The sequence below is a fragment of the Siphateles boraxobius genome, unplaced genomic scaffold (assembly GCF_051911475.1).
Source record: "Siphateles boraxobius isolate OS27281-9 unplaced genomic scaffold, OSU_SipBor_1 6, whole genome shotgun sequence".
Lineage (NCBI taxonomy): Eukaryota > Metazoa > Chordata > Actinopteri > Cypriniformes > Leuciscidae > Siphateles > Siphateles boraxobius.
The window spans coordinates 1712501-1740093 of NW_027509186.1; the positions used below are offsets into that span (position 1 = coordinate 1712501).

Genomic DNA, 27593 nt, shown 5'->3' on the forward strand with positions numbered 1-27593 from the left:
ACAATATTTATACATTTGGAACAGAATTAGTTCTGTTTTCTGCAATCCTTCCTGACATTCTGCAAAAGGAAAATCTTAAGTTATGCGCTGCGCAGGTGTGGCCTTGTTTCTTTCTGCCACAATAACAATCTAGGCCAGTATAGTTAGTCAAATTCATCCATAACCATTATTTTATTGGGCACATTCTGCCCTGCATCAAAAGTCTGCATGCTCTGTAAAGAAAAACAAATGTCGAGGTTATTTTCAGATAGTAAAGTACACGTAGTTTCTTTTGTCTGCTGTGCTGCCACGGCCTTCGCTGCTGCATCTGCCCTGGCGTCTCCTGTTGAAACAGTCCTGCAATTTTGTTATCAGCGTGTGCGGCACACTTACAGACAGCAATTTTGTTAGGGAGAAGAATGGCTTCTTGCCAGGCTTTTACCCTATTAAGCCCCTTGTCCTCCCAACATATACCGTCCCTTAATAAACCAAATTTTGTCAATTGTTATCAAAATTGTTACCATCCCCCCTTTTGATGCATGAATCATCTCGTGCATCAATCTAACATAATGGTGTTTGGATAAAGTTTGCCATCAACACTAACCCAAACGTTGTCCCAAAGCCAAAATTCCTCCAGACATCTTTCTCTGCCTCTGAAACAAAAATATGACTTAAAGCCACAAACACATCTTCTTATCAGAGAATTTGGAGGGCAACGGCCCTCAGTCTTACAGTGTATCCTGCTTTTCAGGCCTGTTGTTTGGTCTCTTAATCCCGTCATCTACAAACATTGTTTCTGAAAATTCTGTTTCAATTGTTTCTGTCAGGTCAGGTCGTGCTGTACAGACTTGGTCAATGTCAGTCAAACAACATTTTCCCCCTTTTGTTCACAATATTCATAAATGTGTAGGACTCTCTGGATAATTTGATATTGACTTAGCCAATATGTCACTTTGTTATTGCCTGCAAATCTATAACATTTTAGTTTATCTCAACCCATGATGGACATCTCTCTACAACTTCACAAATCCAATTTACATAAATGCTTTTAATCCATAGATTGATTCATAATTACCAGTAGCAGACAGAGCTGGATAACTAATCCATTTAAAGCTCGTCCCATTTTCTGCATCATCTTGTCATCAGATTGACTCAAAACTATTAGCTTCCTTAAAACTTGTCATTTGCCTTAACCCATCTGTAATGATAAAACCCTCTTTCCAGAGGTTAATGACACAATATACACACTATTCAGACACAGTATTCGTACCCCAAACTAACACATACAAGACATAGAGTGCAGTCACCATCACACACACTCATATTAGACACATATTTTAACTGTTCATTTTTAATGTTCGCTTTTCATTATATCATCTCTAAAAAGATTTAAATTTTAAGTAAGATTTTAAACTTCACATTTTACTGTAGCTTTTACCTAATTTTACATGGTCTCTTAACCAGTTACAAAGCATGTCTGTTCATGATCAATTTCTTAGAAAAGTCAGCTGGGTTGTTTTGGTTCATTATCACTATTTTGTTCTTTAGCAGGCCGATAACAAAAAGACAGACACAGTTACCATCCCTTCCTCCACTCAAGCAGCCTCTCTCACTATAAACAAATAATCTTTTCAACAGCCTCCTAAGACTGTAATTTAGACAAAATGTAATATTAAATGTATTACATTAACCTTTTACCATTCAGCTTTATTATCCAGACTTTTCTCAAATCTACAAAAGCCTGTCTTCATCTTTAGCCACCACCATGCCTAACGACCTTCAGGAGTTAAAACTATGTTATAAACATATTAGCTCAAAATTAACTCTTCTATACATTTTACTTGCCCATATGGCAACCAACATCATGTCCCTCATATAATTAAGTTTTGTTACTGTCTCCGCAGCAAATAATGGCAATCACCTCATGGAATCAGCTGGCTTTTGAAAGTCCACTCCCGCTAATCATTTATCTTTAATTTTCTTCTCTTCAGGGTGTCGTCCCCTGGCATAGTTGCAGACACTTGTCACAATGAAAAACAAGCCATACAATCAATGCGGTTTCTGGTGAGTGGTATAGAGGAACTCACATTTCTGGGTCAGACTGCCGTAAAGTTAATTTTAACCTCACAGCCCATCTCACCTCTCAATGCTCTGCTGACCCCGGTGGCCTCCAGTAATCAGCGCTCAACTCTCATACCTTTCTCACAAATAACACCTGTTTCGTGACCCCCTGCGTTGGGCTGTCCCCTGGCCAGGAAGATCATCCCGTCATTGAGTAGCCACTCGTACACACTGGTGACCGCTCTTTCCCAATACAATCAGTTTTCTTCAACAGAACTCAGCTGTTTTCTGGAGCTTAGGAAAGGCACGTTCAAGAGTCACCAGAGCCATTCCGATTGCCTAATAGTGTTCACAGGGAGACAGGTTAATAACAACAGTATTTAATCACTTAAATCCATTAACTATCTTAAAAGCAGCAACCTAGCTACTTAGACTATACTCAGTGAATTTAGATCACAACCGTACATTCAGTGTACTTCATCTGTAGCCGGAGCCATCGGTCCTGAATGGTGGAGACTAAATGAGACAAAGTTGTTACTGGTCCTAAAATACGCTAATCAAAATGTCACCTCTATCGTTTAAGGTCTGCATTATTATTTTAAAGACTTCTTTAAAGTCATTCAGTTTTACTTAAATCCATTTACAAATACAAATTGCCCTCTGAACGGCAATGATTTCTTTTAACCTCTACATGTCTATGATTTTCAACTTAAACACTGTGCTTTACTTATGACACAGGCTCAGATAACAGCTTTTAGCTGACATTGAATCAGAGAGAGACTCTGAGGCATTCAGGACTGGTACACTGCATTTTCATAAAACTTTTAACATCAGACTTTATCTACCATATTTTAACTCTAGCCCAGCTTAAGGCATCTTTGCCAGAAATTACATGTGTTTTCAAATAAACATAGTTTTACAGTTGTCTTTTGCCCACGTCAGGGAATTTAGACATTACAAATTTCCACTCAGATTGAGTCTCTGTCGCACTGGCACTTTCAGCCACAGCACACATCAGATTTAGATAAGCGAACTGTTTCATTACAGCCAATAGCAGACTTATCTTTTGGAAGCAAAACATCAGCTTCTAGCTCTTTCATGGTCAACTTTTCAAGCTGTTTGTTTAATCAGATGCCTTTCAACACATTTTACATTTAGCAACTGTTAATTCGGTAGCCTACTACTTCTGCTTATTTGTTCTTACATAAAAATAATTATTCTAGTTCTCAATAACGTTTCACATTTCTCAATCTCAATTAGGATTTACTTTTTGACGAGGCAAGCACTCTCTGCTTGTGATACTTTTGCAGTTATTGTAAATCATCTGTGAGATTAGTCTCTCTATATACTCTAAAATCCTTTTTTAAATGTTTAATTACAACACAATCATCCTGTTAGTTACTTTGATATATTTTGCTACTCACATTTGTTGGAGTCATTAATTTTACATCAACCTGTATTCATCAATTCACTTTTAAAAATTACTATTATAGATATTTTCTTTAAAAGGATTCACTTTAATACTTCAATCTCTTGACCTTGTTTTTATCTCTTACTCTTTCTCAGACGAAAACTTTAATATCGTTATATAAACACTGATCTACTTTCAAACCCACATTATTACCAGAAATGTGTCACTATATTACACTTTGTTTTTTTACACCTTCTCGGTGGGCATTTACAGTTACGTGTTAAATTGTCCTGCTGACCACAATTAAAACACTCTCTGTCATCTAGTGGGTTCATGTGTCAGCCTCAACTACAGCATCAGACACCTGTCCTTGACTATAGTTTGATCACTGTGAGCTTGCAAACGGCTCCAACTTACTGCACACCCTTGAAGCAGTGTGTGTCCCATTCAGGAATGTAAACAGAGCCACTGATTAAGCAGTTCTCTGTATACTTTTACAGTCCACCAGTGGCGGATTTAATCACAATAGCCAAATCATAATCTTCATCATTATCATTGGCCGCACATTAATTTTAATAAGCTGCATCGAAATGCTCAAAATATTCTAAGTTGTTTTCACAAAGTTTTCGTTTAACTTTAGTCATACTTGTCCAAGGAAATTATCCTGACCCATAATTTCATTTATAAAACAGACAATATCTTTTGCTTCAATGACTTAATATCAACAAATATCCACCATTATACATTATTGATTTCCAGAATTTTTTGTCAAAGTTGTCTTTACATTTTACTAATTTGGTATTATCATCAACAACCCTAATTACAGAACAAGTACTTTTATATAACATCCGGAAACCGAGGTGAATAAGCAAACCCTGTTTCTGTACCCCCAGCATAGCTGGACCCTAGGTTCAAAACACAATGGTTATCAAACTAAAACTAAACCTAATTTCAATCATTATTTTACCATTAAAATATAGAACTTTTCCCCATTTTGCTTAATGAAACATTCCTTATCTTTATATCACATTAATCCCCGTTAATCATACTCAATGCCTTATTTTTATTCTGAAACTCATTTTTCATACCATTTAAACAGTTAATTTGACTTCCATAAATTCTGTCAGACATTTTATTTTCATCACATATAGTTTTCTACTATATTTCTTCCATCTTTCCCTACATGCCAGTTCCTTCTGCATCCTCTGTTCTACATGCTAATTCTTTCTTTTCTCTACATGCCAGTTCCTTCATTATCTAACCAGTACATGATTGTTTGCACAATCCCCACACAAACATATCTCACACACCAACCTTCTTGTTTTTTTTTTTGTTTTTTTTTCACTTCCTTCTTCCATCAAGTCTCTCACCCGTCATAGTGACACTTGAATTTCCAATCTTTCCCTTGTTTTGATAACAATCCCCTATTTCACACAGACAGCCTTATTGCTGCTTGCAACTTCAATCCTTATCATATAAATTTAAGTTCTCTAGACATCTAATGTCATGCATCCATTTACTGGATGAAGAAGTAAAAACTTTATTTCTCTCGACAGTTCCTTTTTAGCTGCCCCTTTAAGACAACAATCCATTGTTTGTCCACATTGCTTACACATGTTGAACACAGCCATAACTACCTTTTTTGTTTCTCACTGCCCTGTTCAACTGATTCTCGCACTACTTTCAGTCTAGTTGTGCTCAGTGTTCCCTCCCTGGGGAAATCATGGTATTTTCTCAGTTTTTTCAATATCTAAAACATAAATTTTCCCCCATAATTTTCTCATTTGATAGAAAAACCGGTGTATCAAAATTTGCATGCTTACCTTGAGACTTCCCCATATTGGCTGCTTCTCTGTTCTCTGTGGATTTCTCTTCAACGCGCGTTTTCTTGATCTGTTAGGCGTCCCCAACAGACCCGATTTTTTCTTTTAACCCAAATCGGTCGGGTTGCACTATTAGTGCCCTCCTAATTAAGGTTTACCAAAAACTGTTCTGGTTCCCCCTAATTAGCCTCAGTACCTAAAAACAATTTGCTCCGTGGCGGAACAACTCATTTTCAGGTTACCTATCTGTTTGAAATCTCTTGATCTGTTACAGACCTCAATTAATCTCAGATAATTTCCTCTCGTATCTGTTTGAAACCTCTTGATCTATATATAGATCTCAATTAATCTCAGATTACGTACCACAGAAACAGCCCTCAGCCAATATGGTTCACTCACATTTCATACCCGAAACAAAATACTTTTCCCCAAAAGAAAATATTTTAGACGTCTCTTACCAGAGATATGTTGGTTGCCACGGGTTCGCTTTCTTTTGATTCCAGTGGAGCCCCTCCCGGACCCGATAGCGGTCGGCCCCTCTCTCTCAAGCTTACGAGGTAGAGCTGAAACTGCTCAGTCCAGGTGGCCAAACACCGTCCGCTCTCAGGTCCAGAAGGCACTTCCAAGGAATCCCACTCTGACACCAAAATTGTTGTGGCAAAAATTCTGTTAAACATCATCACTGCGTAAGAGACACTCAGAGTCAAATTAATAAAAAGAAAAGTATTTATTCTTGCAAGAATAGGTTCAGTCTAGTACACAGAAGTTACGCTGTGCAAGAGAGTGACACACAACAGGAAGATATGAGACAGCCTTTATACTGTTTTCAAGGTTCCTCCTCACCCGCTGTACCTTTCACCCACTCAGATAAGGTCCTTACTGCTACTTAAAGACACAAACTGGTACTGAAATAAACTGGCCAAATCTGACCGTCCCTAAGGTCAGAGGTCCTGTCCCATATGTTCCTGAAACGTCACGCACAAGCACGTACACACATATACTTTTATACATTGAATAGGTTCTTTCTCTTATGATACCTGTTTGGGATCAATGAATATTAAAATTTCCCCAACTCTACCTTATATTTTTTAGTTTTCAGCTCATCAACCTCGGTTTTGCATATTCTAAACTAGCTAGCTCTGGCTGCTACATTCCCAGAGTTAGCAAACGTTAGTCTGTTAACATGAATATTTGCAAGCCTCCTCCAAGCACAAACATCACATACCTGTTGCATTTCACCATCCACTTATTTAGCTGCTGTCGCATCCCTTGACATGCCATCTCCTTTAACCTCCTTCTTTTTCTATTTTTAACCCCCGACCGCTTTTTTGCTTCATTCATCTTTTTCGAGTTTCAACGATAACGCACTCCTGTGCTGCTCCTCAGCGCTCACGCGCGCGCCCCCGCCCGCTCGCGATACCCTTCTATGTCAAAATAAATTCAATGATGGAATATTATGAGGGCACCGACGCCTACTCTAGCCTCTTAGTCCTCTAAAATTTATATAACTTTTTTTATATTTAACTTGTATAAATTTTATATAAATGTATATAACTTATAAAAAATAAAAAAAAATTTAACCATCGCTTTGGCGCCCTCATGATGCGGCGCCCCTATGCGCCGCATATGGCGCATACCCACTTTTTGCGCCACTGGCTACAAACAACTGCGCCTTTGACACAAGTTTACAATAACGATAGGAGCGCGGCAAGTCAACAGCATTGAAGCTTGTGAAGAGGCTTTCCAGACAAGTAGCAGTGAGTATTTGTTCTTTTTCCTAGCATTATTTTCCTTTAATTACTATTATCATCAGTCTACTAGGCTGCATTCCCACTAATTAGCAAATATATTTTGACATAGCAGACGTTTTGACGGCCATTCTGAATCTTCGAAGAAGGAAACGCAAAGCATTGGAGGACACTCTTTTTTCTGCGCCAATACGATTCATTTTGCTGTGCGTTCCGACGCAGCACGCACGCTTCTCGAGCAAGAGCCCGGATAGCTCAGTCGGTAGAGCATCAGACTTTTAATCTGAGGGTCCAGTGTTCAAGTCCCTGTTCGGGTGAACGAGCCTCTTTTTGTGGAGCGGTACGTTTTGTTGTTGAGTTCTTGCTGATCTACACTGGCCTCGGGCAGCGACGCTGCAAGGCACCAAGCCAAACGACATGCCCCTTTCAGCCAGCTTGTAGTCGTGGCCGAGTGGTTAAGGCGATGGACTAGAAATCCATTGGGGTCTCCCTGCGCAGGTTCGAATCCTGCCGACTACCTTGACAGCATGAGCCTGCTTTAGTGTGTAACCTTCTGGAGGCCTAGCTTAAACTTTATAAAAGGAAAAAAAGAATCCTTTTCTTTCAGTGACTTCTTCTCCAGAGTCACTGTTACAGGATTTCCCTTGAAAAGAGTTATGTATATATATATATATTAACAATGTTAACAAATAATAAAAAGTTACAGAATAAACAGTTACAAACATACACATATACACATACATACACACACACACACATATATATATATATATATATATATATATATATATAAAATCATATTGTGTGTAGCTGTCATTTGTATCAAAATGATCATCCATCAAATCTTCCTTATCCCAGAAAATGTTCTTTTTTTCTTTGCAAATCCCTCTACTTGTGACAATGACAACAATGATGACATAAATTATGTCAGTGAACAAAAAAAAAAAAAACAGAAACAGATTTTGTCCAAGTGGTCAACAAAAGCCTCGTTGCTGTTTGCCACTTGATCATACATATTATATAGCACAGATCTTTAAAGACAGAGAGAGATGTGACCCTAAATACAGCTTCCATGTCACCCAGCAGATGTAACTATAGCTTGTATGCCTGATAGCACAGCTAACATGAACATACATGAATGGTAAAACAAAATCTATTTGTTTCCATGATAAACCAGCCTTATTGCATAAGTCATGTTTTCCAGCTTCTAGTCATTTATTGTGCATGCTACCTTATATTTTCCAGTTGTTATTTTACTTTAATAAAATTGAGATATGTCATGCATGGGATTGGTACCATAAGGTTTAACCAAAATCTAAATGTAGATATCAGCAATATTATTTTGCATTAAGTTAGCAAACACTTGCTGTTAACATTAATATTTGCAAGCCTCCAAGCTTGGTAGCAAATCTACGCATGATTCCATGGTAAACCAGAGATATTGCATTAGTTGTTTTCCAGATTCTTGTCATTTATTGTACATGCTACTGTTGTGGCAAAAATTCTGTTAAACATCATCACTGCGTAAGAGACACTCAGAGTCAAATTAATAAAAAGAAAAGTATTTATTCTTGCAAGAATAGGTTCAGTCTAGTACACAGAAGTTACGCTGTGCAAGAGAGTGACACACAACAGGAAGATATGAGACAGCCTTTATACTGTTTTCAAGGTTCCTCCTCACCCGCTGTACCTTTCACCCACTCAGATAAGGTCCTTACTGCTACTTAAAGACACAAACTGGTACTGAAATAAACTGGCCAAATCTGACCGTCCCTAAGGTCAGAGGTCCTGTCCCATATGTTCCTGAAACGTCACGCACAAGCACGTACACACATATACTTTTATACATTGAATAGGTTCTTTCTCTTATGATACCTGTTTGGGATCAATGAATATTAAAATTTCCACAACAATTCCCCCCTTTTTATCATTCAGATTACCCAATCATAATAATAAAAATAATAGAACAAATTTTAAGTCATATCATCACTTATACTCTTCATCTCTGGTTACCATTACAAATCTTGAAACCCACATGGCATTTCAACAGGCTAAGAAATACAAAGAAATAAAAGTAGAATAAAATCCCTCATTTCGACCCCTCTCCTTGTACGTCATCACATAGCGGATAACCACAGCTTTTAACCTTCTGTTCATATCAAAAACATTCATAGAAAGAAAGAAAAAGAAAAGGAAACCATACAATTTAACACATGTCACAGTAGCTCCCACTACTTGCATCATCATATTTTGTTCATCCAATTGAACAGACTCCCAGCTTTAACCAGTCTCTGTACTGAGCTGGAGACACATTATAATGCATGGTAAACATAACAATATTGATAATCCTGTCGCTGAAATTGGTAGTACAGTACCCCCAACCCCCCAAAGATTAACCAATCGTATCCATTTACCATCAGTCCACGCCCATTTCCATACATCGCCTCCATTTTCCTAACCATATTTTCTTAACTTTTAACACCATATTTAATAAAATCTATCCTGAAAAGGTTTTATATTTTTTATCCATTCTTTTAACCAATGTAGTTGTTCAAAATTAACTCTAATATTTCCATTACGGACCATCTTTTAGCTTATTACCATACATATTCTCCCATGATTGGCCTTTCTTACCCTTAATGGAAAGCCTAATCAAGTTTCTTCAATAATAATCCCTATAATTTACCTGAAATATTTTCTAATGAATCCTTAACCAATCAAATCATTTGATCTAAGCCCTATTTTGATTCAATCAAATAAAATCATCAAAATCATCACAAAAACAGATTCTTTTGCTAAACTCAAACCATTAGTTCGTGCATCTTCCTCCGGGTGTGTTGTTCATCTCGTTTGCCCCATGGACATTCCGTCTTCACCAGGGTGACTCTTTGCGAGTCGTTGCCGTAGTCTTTCCCTCGCCGGTGAGGGAGGCTGTTACTAGCACGAGCCTTTGACCCCTCACGTTGTCCTCATATTTGATTGTTGAGGCCTGTCTGTGTAGTCTAAGGTGAGAGGCTTGGACCCAGGTGTCCCACTCTCCAACCGTTTTCTGATCATTACCAGATTTGCCCCTTAGATCACGATGTACCCCTACTGGAGTGAACCATTTCTTGCCTGCTTTCACCTGTGAATGGAGACCTTAAGTTTTGTTAGTGACCGCTTGTCTTGCCACTCGTCCCCTTTGGTGTGATCTGTGGAATCAACAACCTGAAACATTATCTCCGGATAATTTCTTGCTCACTTAATAGCACTCGGGGTCCTTTTACCCTGAAAAACACTCAACCCACTTTGCTCATGTCCACAACACAATATTTATACATTTGGAACAGAATTAGTTCTGTTTTCTGCAATCCTTCCTGACATTCTGCAAAAGGAAAATCTTAAGTTATGCGCTGCGCAGGTGTGGCCTTGTTTCTTTCTGCCACAATAACAATCTAGGCCAGTATAGTTAGTCAAATTCATCCATAACCATTATTTTATTGGGCACATTCTGCCCTGCATCAAAAGTCTGCATGCTCTGTAAAGAAAAACAAATGTCGAGGTTATTTTCAGATAGTAAAGTACACGTAGTTTCTTTTGTCTGCTGTGCTGCCACGGCCTTCGCTGCTGCATCTGCCCTGGCGTCTCCTGTTGAAACAGTCCTGCAATTTTGTTATCAGCGTGTGCGGCACACTTACAGACAGCAATTTTGTTAGGGAGAAGAATGGCTTCTTGCCAGGCTTTTACCCTATTAAGCCCCTTGTCCTCCCAACATATACCGTCCCTTAATAAACCAAATTTTGTCAATTGTTATCAAAATTGTTACCATCCCCCCTTTTGATGCATGAATCATCTCGTGCATCAATCTAACATAATGGTGTTTGGATAAAGTTTGCCATCAACACTAACCCAAACGTTGTCCCAAAGCCAAAATTCCTCCAGACATCTTTCTCTGCCTCTGAAACAAAAATATGACTTAAAGCCACAAACACATCTTCTTATCAGAGAATTTGGAGGGCAACGGCCCTCAGTCTTACAGTGTATCCTGCTTTTCAGGCCTGTTGTTTGGTCTCTTAATCCCGTCATCTACAAACATTGTTTCTGAAAATTCTGTTTCAATTGTTTCTGTCAGGTCAGGTCGTGCTGTACAGACTTGGTCAATGTCAGTCAAACAACATTTTCCCCCTTTTGTTCACAATATTCATAAATGTGTAGGACTCTCTGGATAATTTGATATTGACTTAGCCAATATGTCACTTTGTTATTGCCTGCAAATCTATAACATTTTAGTTTATCTCAACCCATGATGGACATCTCTCTACAACTTCACAAATCCAATTTACATAAATGCTTTTAATCCATAGATTGATTCATAATTACCAGTAGCAGACAGAGCTGGATAACTAATCCATTTAAAGCTCGTCCCATTTTCTGCATCATCTTGTCATCAGATTGACTCAAAACTATTAGCTTCCTTAAAACTTGTCATTTGCCTTAACCCATCTGTAATGATAAAACCCTCTTTCCAGAGGTTAATGACACAATATACACACTATTCAGACACAGTATTCGTACCCCAAACTAACACATACAAGACATAGAGTGCAGTCACCATCACACACACTCATATTAGACACATATTTTAACTGTTCATTTTTAATGTTCGCTTTTCATTATATCATCTCTAAAAAGATTTAAATTTTAAGTAAGATTTTAAACTTCACATTTTACTGTAGCTTTTACCTAATTTTACATGGTCTCTTAACCAGTTACAAAGCATGTCTGTTCATGATCAATTTCTTAGAAAAGTCAGCTGGGTTGTTTTGGTTCATTATCACTATTTTGTTCTTTAGCAGGCCGATAACAAAAAGACAGACACAGTTACCATCCCTTCCTCCACTCAAGCAGCCTCTCTCACTATAAACAAATAATCTTTTCAACAGCCTCCTAAGACTGTAATTTAGACAAAATGTAATATTAAATGTATTACATTAACCTTTTACCATTCAGCTTTATTATCCAGACTTTTCTCAAATCTACAAAAGCCTGTCTTCATCTTTAGCCACCACCATGCCTAACGACCTTCAGGAGTTAAAACTATGTTATAAACATATTAGCTCAAAATTAACTCTTCTATACATTTTACTTGCCCATATGGCAACCAACATCATGTCCCTCATATAATTAAGTTTTGTTACTGTCTCAGCAGGAAATAATGGCAATCACCTCATGGAATCAGCTGGCTTTTGAAAGTCCACTCCCGCTAATCATTTATCTTTAATTTTCTTCTCTTCAGGGTGTCGTCCCCTGGCATAGTTGCAGACACTTGTCACAATGAAAAACAAGCCATACAATCAATGCGGTTTCTGGTGAGTGGTATAGAGGAACTCACATTTCTGGGTCAGACTGCCGTAAAGTTAATTTTAACCTCACAGCCCATCTCACCTCTCAATGCTCTGCTGACCCCGGTGGCCTCCAGTAATCAGCGCTCAACTCTCATACCTTTCTCACAAATAACACCTGTTTCGTGACCCCCTGCGTTGGGCTGTCCCCTGGCCAGGAAGATCATCCCGTCATTGAGTAGCCACTCGTACACACTGGTGACCGCTCTTTCCCAATACAATCAGTTTTCTTCAACAGAACTCAGCTGTTTTCTGGAGCTTAGGAAAGGCACGTTCAAGAGTCACCAGAGCCATTCCGATTGCCTAATAGTGTTCACAGGGAGACAGGTTAATAACAACAGTATTTAATCACTTAAATCCATTAACTATCTTAAAAGCAGCAACCTAGCTACTTAGACTATACTCAGTGAATTTAGATCACAACCGTACATTCAGTGTACTTCATCTGTAGCCGGAGCCATCGGTCCTGAATGGTGGAGACTAAATGAGACAAAGTTGTTACTGGTCCTAAAATACGCTAATCAAAATGTCACCTCTATCGTTTAAGGTCTGCATTATTATTTTAAAGACTTCTTTAAAGTCATTCAGTTTTACTTAAATCCATTTACAAATACAAATTGCCCTCTGAACGGCAATGATTTCTTTTAACCTCTACATGTCTATGATTTTCAACTTAAACACTGTGCTTTACTTATGACACAGGCTCAGATAACAGCTTTTAGCTGACATTGAATCAGAGAGAGACTCTGAGGCATTCAGGACTGGTACACTGCATTTTCATAAAACTTTTAACATCAGACTTTATCTACCATATTTTAACTCTAGCCCAGCTTAAGGCATCTTTGCCAGAAATTACATGTGTTTTCAAATAAACATAGTTTTACAGTTGTCTTTTGCCCACGTCAGGGAATTTAGACATTACAAATTTCCACTCAGATTGAGTCTCTGTCGCACTGGCACTTTCAGCCACAGCACACATCAGATTTAGATAAGCGAACTGTTTCATTACAGCCAATAGCAGACTTATCTTTTGGAAGCAAAACATCAGCTTCTAGCTCTTTCATGGTCAACTTTTCAAGCTGTTTGTTTAATCAGATGCCTTTCAACACATTTTACATTTAGCAACTGTTAATTCGGTAGCCTACTACTTCTGCTTATTTGTTCTTACATAAAAATAATTATTCTAGTTCTCAATAACGTTTCACATTTCTCAATCTCAATTAGGATTTACTTTTTGACGAGGCAAGCACTCTCTGCTTGTGATACTTTTGCAGTTATTGTAAATCATCTGTGAGATTAGTCTCTCTATATACTCTAAAATCCTTTTTTAAATGTTTAATTACAACACAATCATCCTGTTAGTTACTTTGATATATTTTGCTACTCACATTTGTTGGAGTCATTAATTTTACATCAACCTGTATTCATCAATTCACTTTTAAAAATTACTATTATAGATATTTTCTTTAAAAGGATTCACTTTAATACTTCAATCTCTTGACCTTGTTTTTATCTCTTACTCTTTCTCAGACGAAAACTTTAATATCGTTATATAAACACTGATCTACTTTCAAACCCACATTATTACCAGAAATGTGTCACTATATTACACTTTGTTTTTTTACACCTTCTCGGTGGGCATTTACAGTTACGTGTTAAATTGTCCTGCTGACCACAATTAAAACACTCTCTGTCATCTAGTGGGTTCATGTGTCAGCCTCAACTACAGCATCAGACACCTGTCCTTGACTATAGTTTGATCACTGTGAGCTTGCAAACGGCTCCAACTTACTGCACACCCTTGAAGCAGTGTGTGTCCCATTCAGGAATGTAAACAGAGCCACTGATTAAGCAGTTCTCTGTATACTTTTACAGTCCACCAGTGGCGGATTTAATCACAATAGCCAAATCATAATCTTCATCATTATCATTGGCCGCACATTAATTTTAATAAGCTGCATCGAAATGCTCAAAATATTCTAAGTTGTTTTCACAAAGTTTTCGTTTAACTTTAGTCATACTTGTCCAAGGAAATTATCCTGACCCATAATTTCATTTATAAAACAGACAATATCTTTTGCTTCAATGACTTAATATCAACAAATATCCACCATTATACATTATTGATTTCCAGAATTTTTTGTCAAAGTTGTCTTTACATTTTACTAATTTGGTATTATCATCAACAACCCTAATTACAGAACAAGTACTTTTATATAACATCCGGAAACCGAGGTGAATAAGCAAACCCTGTTTCTGTACCCCCAGCATAGCTGGACCCTAGGTTCAAAACACAATGGTTATCAAACTAAAACTAAACCTAATTTCAATCATTATTTTACCATTAAAATATAGAACTTTTCCCCATTTTGCTTAATGAAACATTCCTTATCTTTATATCACATTAATCCCCGTTAATCATACTCAATGCCTTATTTTTATTCTGAAACTCATTTTTCATACCATTTAAACAGTTAATTTGACTTCCATAAATTCTGTCAGACATTTTATTTTCATCACATATAGTTTTCTACTATATTTCTTCCATCTTTCCCTACATGCCAGTTCCTTCTGCATCCTCTGTTCTACATGCTAATTCTTTCTTTTCTCTACATGCCAGTTCCTTCATTATCTAACCAGTACATGATTGTTTGCACAATCCCCACACAAACATATCTCACACACCAACCTTCTTGTTTTTTTTTTTGTTTTTTTTTCACTTCCTTCTTCCATCAAGTCTCTCACCCGTCATAGTGACACTTGAATTTCCAATCTTTCCCTTGTTTTGATAACAATCCCCTATTTCACACAGACAGCCTTATTGCTGCTTGCAACTTCAATCCTTATCATATAAATTTAAGTTCTCTAGACATCTAATGTCATGCATCCATTTACTGGATGAAGAAGTAAAAACTTTATTTCTCTCGACAGTTCCTTTTTAGCTGCCCCTTTAAGACAACAATCCATTGTTTGTCCACATTGCTTACACATGTTGAACACAGCCATAACTACCTTTTTTGTTTCTCACTGCCCTGTTCAACTGATTCTCGCACTACTTTCAGTCTAGTTGTGCTCAGTGTTCCCTCCCTGGGGAAATCATGGTATTTTCTCAGTTTTTTCAATATCTAAAACATAAATTTTCCCCCATAATTTTCTCATTTGATAGAAAAACCGGTGTATCAAAATTTGCATGCTTACCTTGAGACTTCCCCATATTGGCTGCTTCTCTGTTCTCTGTGGATTTCTCTTCAACGCGCGTTTTCTTGATCTGTTAGGCGTCCCCAACAGACCCGATTTTTTCTTTTAACCCAAATCGGTCGGGTTGCACTATTAGTGCCCTCCTAATTAAGGTTTACCAAAAACTGTTCTGGTTCCCCCTAATTAGCCTCAGTACCTAAAAACAATTTGCTCCGTGGCGGAACAACTCATTTTCAGGTTACCTATCTGTTTGAAATCTCTTGATCTGTTACAGACCTCAATTAATCTCAGATAATTTCCTCTCGTATCTGTTTGAAACCTCTTGATCTATATATAGATCTCAATTAATCTCAGATTACGTACCACAGAAACAGCCCTCAGCCAATATGGTTCACTCACATTTCATACCCGAAACAAAATACTTTTCCCCAAAAGAAAATATTTTAGACGTCTCTTACCAGAGATATGTTGGTTGCCACGGGTTCGCTTTCTTTTGATTCCAGTGGAGCCCCTCCCGGACCCGATAGCGGTCGGCCCCTCTCTCTCAAGCTTACGAGGTAGAGCTGAAACTGCTCAGTCCAGGTGGCCAAACACCGTCCGCTCTCAGGTCCAGAAGGCACTTCCAAGGAATCCCACTCTGACACCAAAATTGTTGTGGCAAAAATTCTGTTAAACATCATCACTGCGTAAGAGACACTCAGAGTCAAATTAATAAAAAGAAAAGTATTTATTCTTGCAAGAATAGGTTCAGTCTAGTACACAGAAGTTACGCTGTGCAAGAGAGTGACACACAACAGGAAGATATGAGACAGCCTTTATACTGTTTTCAAGGTTCCTCCTCACCCGCTGTACCTTTCACCCACTCAGATAAGGTCCTTACTGCTACTTAAAGACACAAACTGGTACTGAAATAAACTGGCCAAATCTGACCGTCCCTAAGGTCAGAGGTCCTGTCCCATATGTTCCTGAAACGTCACGCACAAGCACGTACACACATATACTTTTATACATTGAATAGGTTCTTTCTCTTATGATACCTGTTTGGGATCAATGAATATTAAAATTTCCCCAACTCTACCTTATATTTTTTAGTTTTCAGCTCATCAACCTCGGTTTTGCATATTCTAAACTAGCTAGCTCTGGCTGCTACATTCCCAGAGTTAGCAAACGTTAGTCTGTTAACATGAATATTTGCAAGCCTCCTCCAAGCACAAACATCACATACCTGTTGCATTTCACCATCCACTTATTTAGCTGCTGTCGCATCCCTTGACATGCCATCTCCTTTAACCTCCTTCTTTTTCTATTTTTAACCCCCGACCGCTTTTTTGCTTCATTCATCTTTTTCGAGTTTCAACGATAACGCACTCCTGTGCTGCTCCTCAGCGCTCACGCGCGCGCCCCCGCCCGCTCGCGATACCCTTCTATGTCAAAATAAATTCAATGATGGAATATTATGAGGGCACCGACGCCTACTCTAGCCTCTTAGTCCTCTAAAATTTATATAACTTTTTTTATATTTAACTTGTATAAATTTTATATAAATGTATATAACTTATAAAAAATAAAAAAAAATTTAACCATCGCTTTGGCGCCCTCATGATGCGGCGCCCCTATGCGCCGCATATGGCGCATACCCACTTTTTGCGCCACTGGCTACAAACAACTGCGCCTTTGACACAAGTTTACAATAACGATAGGAGCGCGGCAAGTCAACAGCATTGAAGCTTGTGAAGAGGCTTTCCAGACAAGTAGCAGTGAGTATTTGTTCTTTTTCCTAGCATTATTTTCCTTTAATTACTATTATCATCAGTCTACTAGGCTGCATTCCCACTAATTAGCAAATATATTTTGACATAGCAGACGTTTTGACGGCCATTCTGAATCTTCGAAGAAGGAAACGCAAAGCATTGGAGGACACTCTTTTTTCTGCGCCAATACGATTCATTTTGCTGTGCGTTCCGACGCAGCACGCACGCTTCTCGAGCAAGAGCCCGGATAGCTCAGTCGGTAGAGCATCAGACTTTTAATCTGAGGGTCCAGTGTTCAAGTCCCTGTTCGGGTGAACGAGCCTCTTTTTGTGGAGCGGTACGTTTTGTTGTTGAGTTCTTGCTGATCTACACTGGCCTCGGGCAGCGACGCTGCAAGGCACCAAGCCAAACGACATGCCCCTTTCAGCCAGCTTGTAGTCGTGGCCGAGTGGTTAAGGCGATGGACTAGAAATCCATTGGGGTCTCCCTGCGCAGGTTCGAATCCTGCCGACTACCTTGACAGCATGAGCCTGCTTTAGTGTGTAACCTTCTGGAGGCCTAGCTTAAACTTTATAAAAGGAAAAAAAGAATCCTTTTCTTTCAGTGACTTCTTCTCCAGAGTCACTGTTACAGGATTTCCCTTGAAAAGAGTTATGTATATATATATATATTAACAATGTTAACAAATAATAAAAAGTTACAGAATAAACAGTTACAAACATACACATATACACATACATACACACACACACACATATATATATATATATATATATATATATATATATATAAAATCATATTGTGTGTAGCTGTCATTTGTATCAAAATGATCATCCATCAAATCTTCCTTATCCCAGAAAATGTTCTTTTTTTCTTTGCAAATCCCTCTACTTGTGACAATGACAACAATGATGACATAAATTATGTCAGTGAACAAAAAAAAAAAAAACAGAAACAGATTTTGTCCAAGTGGTCAACAAAAGCCTCGTTGCTGTTTGCCACTTGATCATACATATTATATAGCACAGATCTTTAAAGACAGAGAGAGATGTGACCCTAAATACAGCTTCCATGTCACCCAGCAGATGTAACTATAGCTTGTATGCCTGATAGCACAGCTAACATGAACATACATGAATGGTAAAACAAAATCTATTTGTTTCCATGATAAACCAGCCTTATTGCATAAGTCATGTTTTCCAGCTTCTAGTCATTTATTGTGCATGCTACCTTATATTTTCCAGTTGTTATTTTACTTTAATAAAATTGAGATATGTCATGCATGGGATTGGTACCATAAGGTTTAACCAAAATCTAAATGTAGATATCAGCAATATTATTTTGCATTAAGTTAGCAAACACTTGCTGTTAACATTAATATTTGCAAGCCTCCAAGCTTGGTAGCAAATCTACGCATGATTCCATGGTAAACCAGAGATATTGCATTAGTTGTTTTCCAGATTCTTGTCATTTATTGTACATGCTACTGTTGTGGCAAAAATTCTGTTAAACATCATCACTGCGTAAGAGACACTCAGAGTCAAATTAATAAAAAGAAAAGTATTTATTCTTGCAAGAATAGGTTCAGTCTAGTACACAGAAGTTACGCTGTGCAAGAGAGTGACACACAACAGGAAGATATGAGACAGCCTTTATACTGTTTTCAAGGTTCCTCCTCACCCGCTGTACCTTTCACCCACTCAGATAAGGTCCTTACTGCTACTTAAAGACACAAACTGGTACTGAAATAAACTGGCCAAATCTGACCGTCCCTAAGGTCAGAGGTCCTGTCCCATATGTTCCTGAAACGTCACGCACAAGCACGTACACACATATACTTTTATACATTGAATAGGTTCTTTCTCTTATGATACCTGTTTGGGATCAATGAATATTAAAATTTCCACAACAATTCCCCCCTTTTTATCATTCAGATTACCCAATCATAATAATAAAAATAATAGAACAAATTTTAAGTCATATCATCACTTATACTCTTCATCTCTGGTTACCATTACAAATCTTGAAACCCACATGGCATTTCAACAGGCTAAGAAATACAAAGAAATAAAAGTAGAATAAAATCCCTCATTTCGACCCCTCTCCTTGTACGTCATCACATAGCGGATAACCACAGCTTTTAACCTTCTGTTCATATCAAAAACATTCATAGAAAGAAAGAAAAAGAAAAGGAAACCATACAATTTAACACATGTCACAGTAGCTCCCACTACTTGCATCATCATATTTTGTTCATCCAATTGAACAGACTCCCAGCTTTAACCAGTCTCTGTACTGAGCTGGAGACACATTATAATGCATGGTAAACATAACAATATTGATAATCCTGTCGCTGAAATTGGTAGTACAGTACCCCCAACCCCCCAAAGATTAACCAATCGTATCCATTTACCATCAGTCCACGCCCATTTCCATACATCGCCTCCATTTTCCTAACCATATTTTCTTAACTTTTAACACCATATTTAATAAAATCTATCCTGAAAAGGTTTTATATTTTTTATCCATTCTTTTAACCAATGTAGTTGTTCAAAATTAACTCTAATATTTCCATTACGGACCATCTTTTAGCTTATTACCATACATATTCTCCCATGATTGGCCTTTCTTACCCTTAATGGAAAGCCTAATCAAGTTTCTTCAATAATAATCCCTATAATTTACCTGAAATATTTTCTAATGAATCCTTAACCAATCAAATCATTTGATCTAAGCCCTATTTTGATTCAATCAAATAAAATCATCAAAATCATCACAAAAACAGATTCTTTTGCTAAACTCAAACCATTAGTTCGTGCATCTTCCTCCGGGTGTGTTGTTCATCTCGTTTGCCCCATGGACATTCCGTCTTCACCAGGGTGACTCTTTGCGAGTCGTTGCCGTAGTCTTTCCCTCGCCGGTGAGGGAGGCTGTTACTAGCACGAGCCTTTGACCCCTCACGTTGTCCTCATATTTGATTGTTGAGGCCTGTCTGTGTAGTCTAAGGTGAGAGGCTTGGACCCAGGTGTCCCACTCTCCAACCGTTTTCTGATCATTACCAGATTTGCCCCTTAGATCACGATGTACCCCTACTGGAGTGAACCATTTCTTGCCTGCTTTCACCTGTGAATGGAGACCTTAAGTTTTGTTAGTGACCGCTTGTCTTGCCACTCGTCCCCTTTGGTGTGATCTGTGGAATCAACAACCTGAAACATTATCTCCGGATAATTTCTTGCTCACTTAATAGCACTCGGGGTCCTTTTACCCTGAAAAACACTCAACCCACTTTGCTCATGTCCACAACACAATATTTATACATTTGGAACAGAATTAGTTCTGTTTTCTGCAATCCTTCCTGACATTCTGCAAAAGGAAAATCTTAAGTTATGCGCTGCGCAGGTGTGGCCTTGTTTCTTTCTGCCACAATAACAATCTAGGCCAGTATAGTTAGTCAAATTCATCCATAACCATTATTTTATTGGGCACATTCTGCCCTGCATCAAAAGTCTGCATGCTCTGTAAAGAAAAACAAATGTCGAGGTTATTTTCAGATAGTAAAGTACACGTAGTTTCTTTTGTCTGCTGTGCTGCCACGGCCTTCGCTGCTGCATCTGCCCTGGCGTCTCCTGTTGAAACAGTCCTGCAATTTTGTTATCAGCGTGTGCGGCACACTTACAGACAGCAATTTTGTTAGGGAGAAGAATGGCTTCTTGCCAGGCTTTTACCCTATTAAGCCCCTTGTCCTCCCAACATATACCGTCCCTTAATAAACCAAATTTTGTCAATTGTTATCAAAATTGTTACCATCCCCCCTTTTGATGCATGAATCATCTCGTGCATCAATCTAACATAATGGTGTTTGGATAAAGTTTGCCATCAACACTAACCCAAACGTTGTCCCAAAGCCAAAATTCCTCCAGACATCTTTCTCTGCCTCTGAAACAAAAATATGACTTAAAGCCACAAACACATCTTCTTATCAGAGAATTTGGAGGGCAACGGCCCTCAGTCTTACAGTGTATCCTGCTTTTCAGGCCTGTTGTTTGGTCTCTTAATCCCGTCATCTACAAACATTGTTTCTGAAAATTCTGTTTCAATTGTTTCTGTCAGGTCAGGTCGTGCTGTACAGACTTGGTCAATGTCAGTCAAACAACATTTTCCCCCTTTTGTTCACAATATTCATAAATGTGTAGGACTCTCTGGATAATTTGATATTGACTTAGCCAATATGTCACTTTGTTATTGCCTGCAAATCTATAACATTTTAGTTTATCTCAACCCATGATGGACATCTCTCTACAACTTCACAAATCCAATTTACATAAATGCTTTTAATCCATAGATTGATTCATAATTACCAGTAGCAGACAGAGCTGGATAACTAATCCATTTAAAGCTCGTCCCATTTTCTGCATCATCTTGTCATCAGATTGACTCAAAACTATTAGCTTCCTTAAAACTTGTCATTTGCCTTAACCCATCTGTAATGATAAAACCCTCTTTCCAGAGGTTAATGACACAATATACACACTATTCAGACACAGTATTCGTACCCCAAACTAACACATACAAGACATAGAGTGCAGTCACCATCACACACACTCATATTAGACACATATTTTAACTGTTCATTTTTAATGTTCGCTTTTCATTATATCATCTCTAAAAAGATTTAAATTTTAAGTAAGATTTTAAACTTCACATTTTACTGTAGCTTTTACCTAATTTTACATGGTCTCTTAACCAGTTACAAAGCATGTCTGTTCATGATCAATTTCTTAGAAAAGTCAGCTGGGTTGTTTTGGTTCATTATCACTATTTTGTTCTTTAGCAGGCCGATAACAAAAAGACAGACACAGTTACCATCCCTTCCTCCACTCAAGCAGCCTCTCTCACTATAAACAAATAATCTTTTCAACAGCCTCCTAAGACTGTAATTTAGACAAAATGTAATATTAAATGTATTACATTAACCTTTTACCATTCAGCTTTATTATCCAGACTTTTCTCAAATCTACAAAAGCCTGTCTTCATCTTTAGCCACCACCATGCCTAACGACCTTCAGGAGTTAAAACTATGTTATAAACATATTAGCTCAAAATTAACTCTTCTATACATTTTACTTGCCCATATGGCAACCAACATCATGTCCCTCATATAATTAAGTTTTGTTACTGTCTCCGCAGCAAATAATGGCAATCACCTCATGGAATCAGCTGGCTTTTGAAAGTCCACTCCCGCTAATCATTTATCTTTAATTTTCTTCTCTTCAGGGTGTCGTCCCCTGGCATAGTTGCAGACACTTGTCACAATGAAAAACAAGCCATACAATCAATGCGGTTTCTGGTGAGTGGTATAGAGGAACTCACATTTCTGGGTCAGACTGCCGTAAAGTTAATTTTAACCTCACAGCCCATCTCACCTCTCAATGCTCTGCTGACCCCGGTGGCCTCCAGTAATCAGCGCTCAACTCTCATACCTTTCTCACAAATAACACCTGTTTCGTGACCCCCTGCGTTGGGCTGTCCCCTGGCCAGGAAGATCATCCCGTCATTGAGTAGCCACTCGTACACACTGGTGACCGCTCTTTCCCAATACAATCAGTTTTCTTCAACAGAACTCAGCTGTTTTCTGGAGCTTAGGAAAGGCACGTTCAAGAGTCACCAGAGCCATTCCGATTGCCTAATAGTGTTCACAGGGAGACAGGTTAATAACAACAGTATTTAATCACTTAAATCCATTAACTATCTTAAAAGCAGCAACCTAGCTACTTAGACTATACTCAGTGAATTTAGATCACAACCGTACATTCAGTGTACTTCATCTGTAGCCGGAGCCATCGGTCCTGAATGGTGGAGACTAAATGAGACAAAGTTGTTACTGGTCCTAAAATACGCTAATCAAAATGTCACCTCTATCGTTTAAGGTCTGCATTATTATTTTAAAGACTTCTTTAAAGTCATTCAGTTTTACTTAAATCCATTTACAAATACAAATTGCCCTCTGAACGGCAATGATTTCTTTTAACCTCTACATGTCTATGATTTTCAACTTAAACACTGTGCTTTACTTATGACACAGGCTCAGATAACAGCTTTTAGCTGACATTGAATCAGAGAGAGACTCTGAGGCATTCAGGACTGGTACACTGCATTTTCATAAAACTTTTAACATCAGACTTTATCTACCATATTTTAACTCTAGCCCAGCTTAAGGCATCTTTGCCAGAAATTACATGTGTTTTCAAATAAACATAGTTTTACAGTTGTCTTTTGCCCACGTCAGGGAATTTAGACATTACAAATTTCCACTCAGATTGAGTCTCTGTCGCACTGGCACTTTCAGCCACAGCACACATCAGATTTAGATAAGCGAACTGTTTCATTACAGCCAATAGCAGACTTATCTTTTGGAAGCAAAACATCAGCTTCTAGCTCTTTCATGGTCAACTTTTCAAGCTGTTTGTTTAATCAGATGCCTTTCAACACATTTTACATTTAGCAACTGTTAATTCGGTAGCCTACTACTTCTGCTTATTTGTTCTTACATAAAAATAATTATTCTAGTTCTCAATAACGTTTCACATTTCTCAATCTCAATTAGGATTTACTTTTTGACGAGGCAAGCACTCTCTGCTTGTGATACTTTTGCAGTTATTGTAAATCATCTGTGAGATTAGTCTCTCTATATACTCTAAAATCCTTTTTTAAATGTTTAATTACAACACAATCATCCTGTTAGTTACTTTGATATATTTTGCTACTCACATTTGTTGGAGTCATTAATTTTACATCAACCTGTATTCATCAATTCACTTTTAAAAATTACTATTATAGATATTTTCTTTAAAAGGATTCACTTTAATACTTCAATCTCTTGACCTTGTTTTTATCTCTTACTCTTTCTCAGACGAAAACTTTAATATCGTTATATAAACACTGATCTACTTTCAAACCCACATTATTACCAGAAATGTGTCACTATATTACACTTTGTTTTTTTACACCTTCTCGGTGGGCATTTACAGTTACGTGTTAAATTGTCCTGCTGACCACAATTAAAACACTCTCTGTCATCTAGTGGGTTCATGTGTCAGCCTCAACTACAGCATCAGACACCTGTCCTTGACTATAGTTTGATCACTGTGAGCTTGCAAACGGCTCCAACTTACTGCACACCCTTGAAGCAGTGTGTGTCCCATTCAGGAATGTAAACAGAGCCACTGATTAAGCAGTTCTCTGTATACTTTTACAGTCCACCAGTGGCGGATTTAATCACAATAGCCAAATCATAATCTTCATCATTATCATTGGCCGCACATTAATTTTAATAAGCTGCATCGAAATGCTCAAAATATTCTAAGTTGTTTTCACAAAGTTTTCGTTTAACTTTAGTCATACTTGTCCAAGGAAATTATCCTGACCCATAATTTCATTTATAAAACAGACAATATCTTTTGCTTCAATGACTTAATATCAACAAATATCCACCATTATACATTATTGATTTCCAGAATTTTTTGTCAAAGTTGTCTTTACATTTTACTAATTTGGTATTATCATCAACAACCCTAATTACAGAACAAGTACTTTTATATAACATCCGGAAACCGAGGTGAATAAGCAAACCCTGTTTCTGTACCCCCAGCATAGCTGGACCCTAGGTTCAAAACACAATGGTTATCAAACTAAAACTAAACCTAATTTCAATCATTATTTTACCATTAAAATATAGAACTTTTCCCCATTTTGCTTAATGAAACATTCCTTATCTTTATATCACATTAATCCCCGTTAATCATACTCAATGCCTTATTTTTATTCTGAAACTCATTTTTCATACCATTTAAACAGTTAATTTGACTTCCATAAATTCTGTCAGACATTTTATTTTCATCACATATAGTTTTCTACTATATTTCTTCCATCTTTCCCTACATGCCAGTTCCTTCTGCATCCTCTGTTCTACATGCTAATTCTTTCTTTTCTCTACATGCCAGTTCCTTCATTATCTAACCAGTACATGATTGTTTGCACAATCCCCACACAAACATATCTCACACACCAACCTTCTTGTTTTTTTTTTTGTTTTTTTTTCACTTCCTTCTTCCATCAAGTCTCTCACCCGTCATAGTGACACTTGAATTTCCAATCTTTCCCTTGTTTTGATAACAATCCCCTATTTCACACAGACAGCCTTATTGCTGCTTGCAACTTCAATCCTTATCATATAAATTTAAGTTCTCTAGACATCTAATGTCATGCATCCATTTACTGGATGAAGAAGTAAAAACTTTATTTCTCTCGACAGTTCCTTTTTAGCTGCCCCTTTAAGACAACAATCCATTGTTTGTCCACATTGCTTACACATGTTGAACACAGCCATAACTACCTTTTTTGTTTCTCACTGCCCTGTTCAACTGATTCTCGCACTACTTTCAGTCTAGTTGTGCTCAGTGTTCCCTCCCTGGGGAAATCATGGTATTTTCTCAGTTTTTTCAATATCTAAAACATAAATTTTCCCCCATAATTTTCTCATTTGATAGAAAAACCGGTGTATCAAAATTTGCATGCTTACCTTGAGACTTCCCCATATTGGCTGCTTCTCTGTTCTCTGTGGATTTCTCTTCAACGCGCGTTTTCTTGATCTGTTAGGCGTCCCCAACAGACCCGATTTTTTCTTTTAACCCAAATCGGTCGGGTTGCACTATTAGTGCCCTCCTAATTAAGGTTTACCAAAAACTGTTCTGGTTCCCCCTAATTAGCCTCAGTACCTAAAAACAATTTGCTCCGTGGCGGAACAACTCATTTTCAGGTTACCTATCTGTTTGAAATCTCTTGATCTGTTACAGACCTCAATTAATCTCAGATAATTTCCTCTCGTATCTGTTTGAAACCTCTTGATCTATATATAGATCTCAATTAATCTCAGATTACGTACCACAGAAACAGCCCTCAGCCAATATGGTTCACTCACATTTCATACCCGAAACAAAATACTTTTCCCCAAAAGAAAATATTTTAGACGTCTCTTACCAGAGATATGTTGGTTGCCACGGGTTCGCTTTCTTTTGATTCCAGTGGAGCCCCTCCCGGACCCGATAGCGGTCGGCCCCTCTCTCTCAAGCTTACGAGGTAGAGCTGAAACTGCTCAGTCCAGGTGGCCAAACACCGTCCGCTCTCAGGTCCAGAAGGCACTTCCAAGGAATCCCACTCTGACACCAAAATTGTTGTGGCAAAAATTCTGTTAAACATCATCACTGCGTAAGAGACACTCAGAGTCAAATTAATAAAAAGAAAAGTATTTATTCTTGCAAGAATAGGTTCAGTCTAGTACACAGAAGTTACGCTGTGCAAGAGAGTGACACACAACAGGAAGATATGAGACAGCCTTTATACTGTTTTCAAGGTTCCTCCTCACCCGCTGTACCTTTCACCCACTCAGATAAGGTCCTTACTGCTACTTAAAGACACAAACTGGTACTGAAATAAACTGGCCAAATCTGACCGTCCCTAAGGTCAGAGGTCCTGTCCCATATGTTCCTGAAACGTCACGCACAAGCACGTACACACATATACTTTTATACATTGAATAGGTTCTTTCTCTTATGATACCTGTTTGGGATCAATGAATATTAAAATTTCCCCAACTCTACCTTATATTTTTTAGTTTTCAGCTCATCAACCTCGGTTTTGCATATTCTAAACTAGCTAGCTCTGGCTGCTACATTCCCAGAGTTAGCAAACGTTAGTCTGTTAACATGAATATTTGCAAGCCTCCTCCAAGCACAAACATCACATACCTGTTGCATTTCACCATCCACTTATTTAGCTGCTGTCGCATCCCTTGACATGCCATCTCCTTTAACCTCCTTCTTTTTCTATTTTTAACCCCCGACCGCTTTTTTGCTTCATTCATCTTTTTCGAGTTTCAACGATAACGCACTCCTGTGCTGCTCCTCAGCGCTCACGCGCGCGCCCCCGCCCGCTCGCGATACCCTTCTATGTCAAAATAAATTCAATGATGGAATATTATGAGGGCACCGACGCCTACTCTAGCCTCTTAGTCCTCTAAAATTTATATAACTTTTTTTATATTTAACTTGTATAAATTTTATATAAATGTATATAACTTATAAAAAATAAAAAAAAATTTAACCATCGCTTTGGCGCCCTCATGATGCGGCGCCCCTATGCGCCGCATATGGCGCATACCCACTTTTTGCGCCACTGGCTACAAA

At 38.0% G+C, this 27593-nt stretch overlaps 2 non-coding genes across 2 annotated transcripts; both read left to right on the top strand.

Moving 5' to 3' along the window:
- The first annotated feature begins 7459 nt into the window (after positions 1-7459).
- Positions 7460-7541, top strand: trnas-aga (transfer RNA serine (anticodon AGA)). Its single transcript has one exon. It is a non-coding gene; the product is annotated as a tRNA-Ser (tRNA).
- A 10245-nt stretch (positions 7542-17786) lies between these two features.
- Positions 17787-17868, top strand: trnas-aga (transfer RNA serine (anticodon AGA)). The gene has a single exon. It is a non-coding gene; the product is annotated as a tRNA-Ser (tRNA).
- The last annotated feature ends 9725 nt before the right edge of the window (positions 17869-27593 follow it).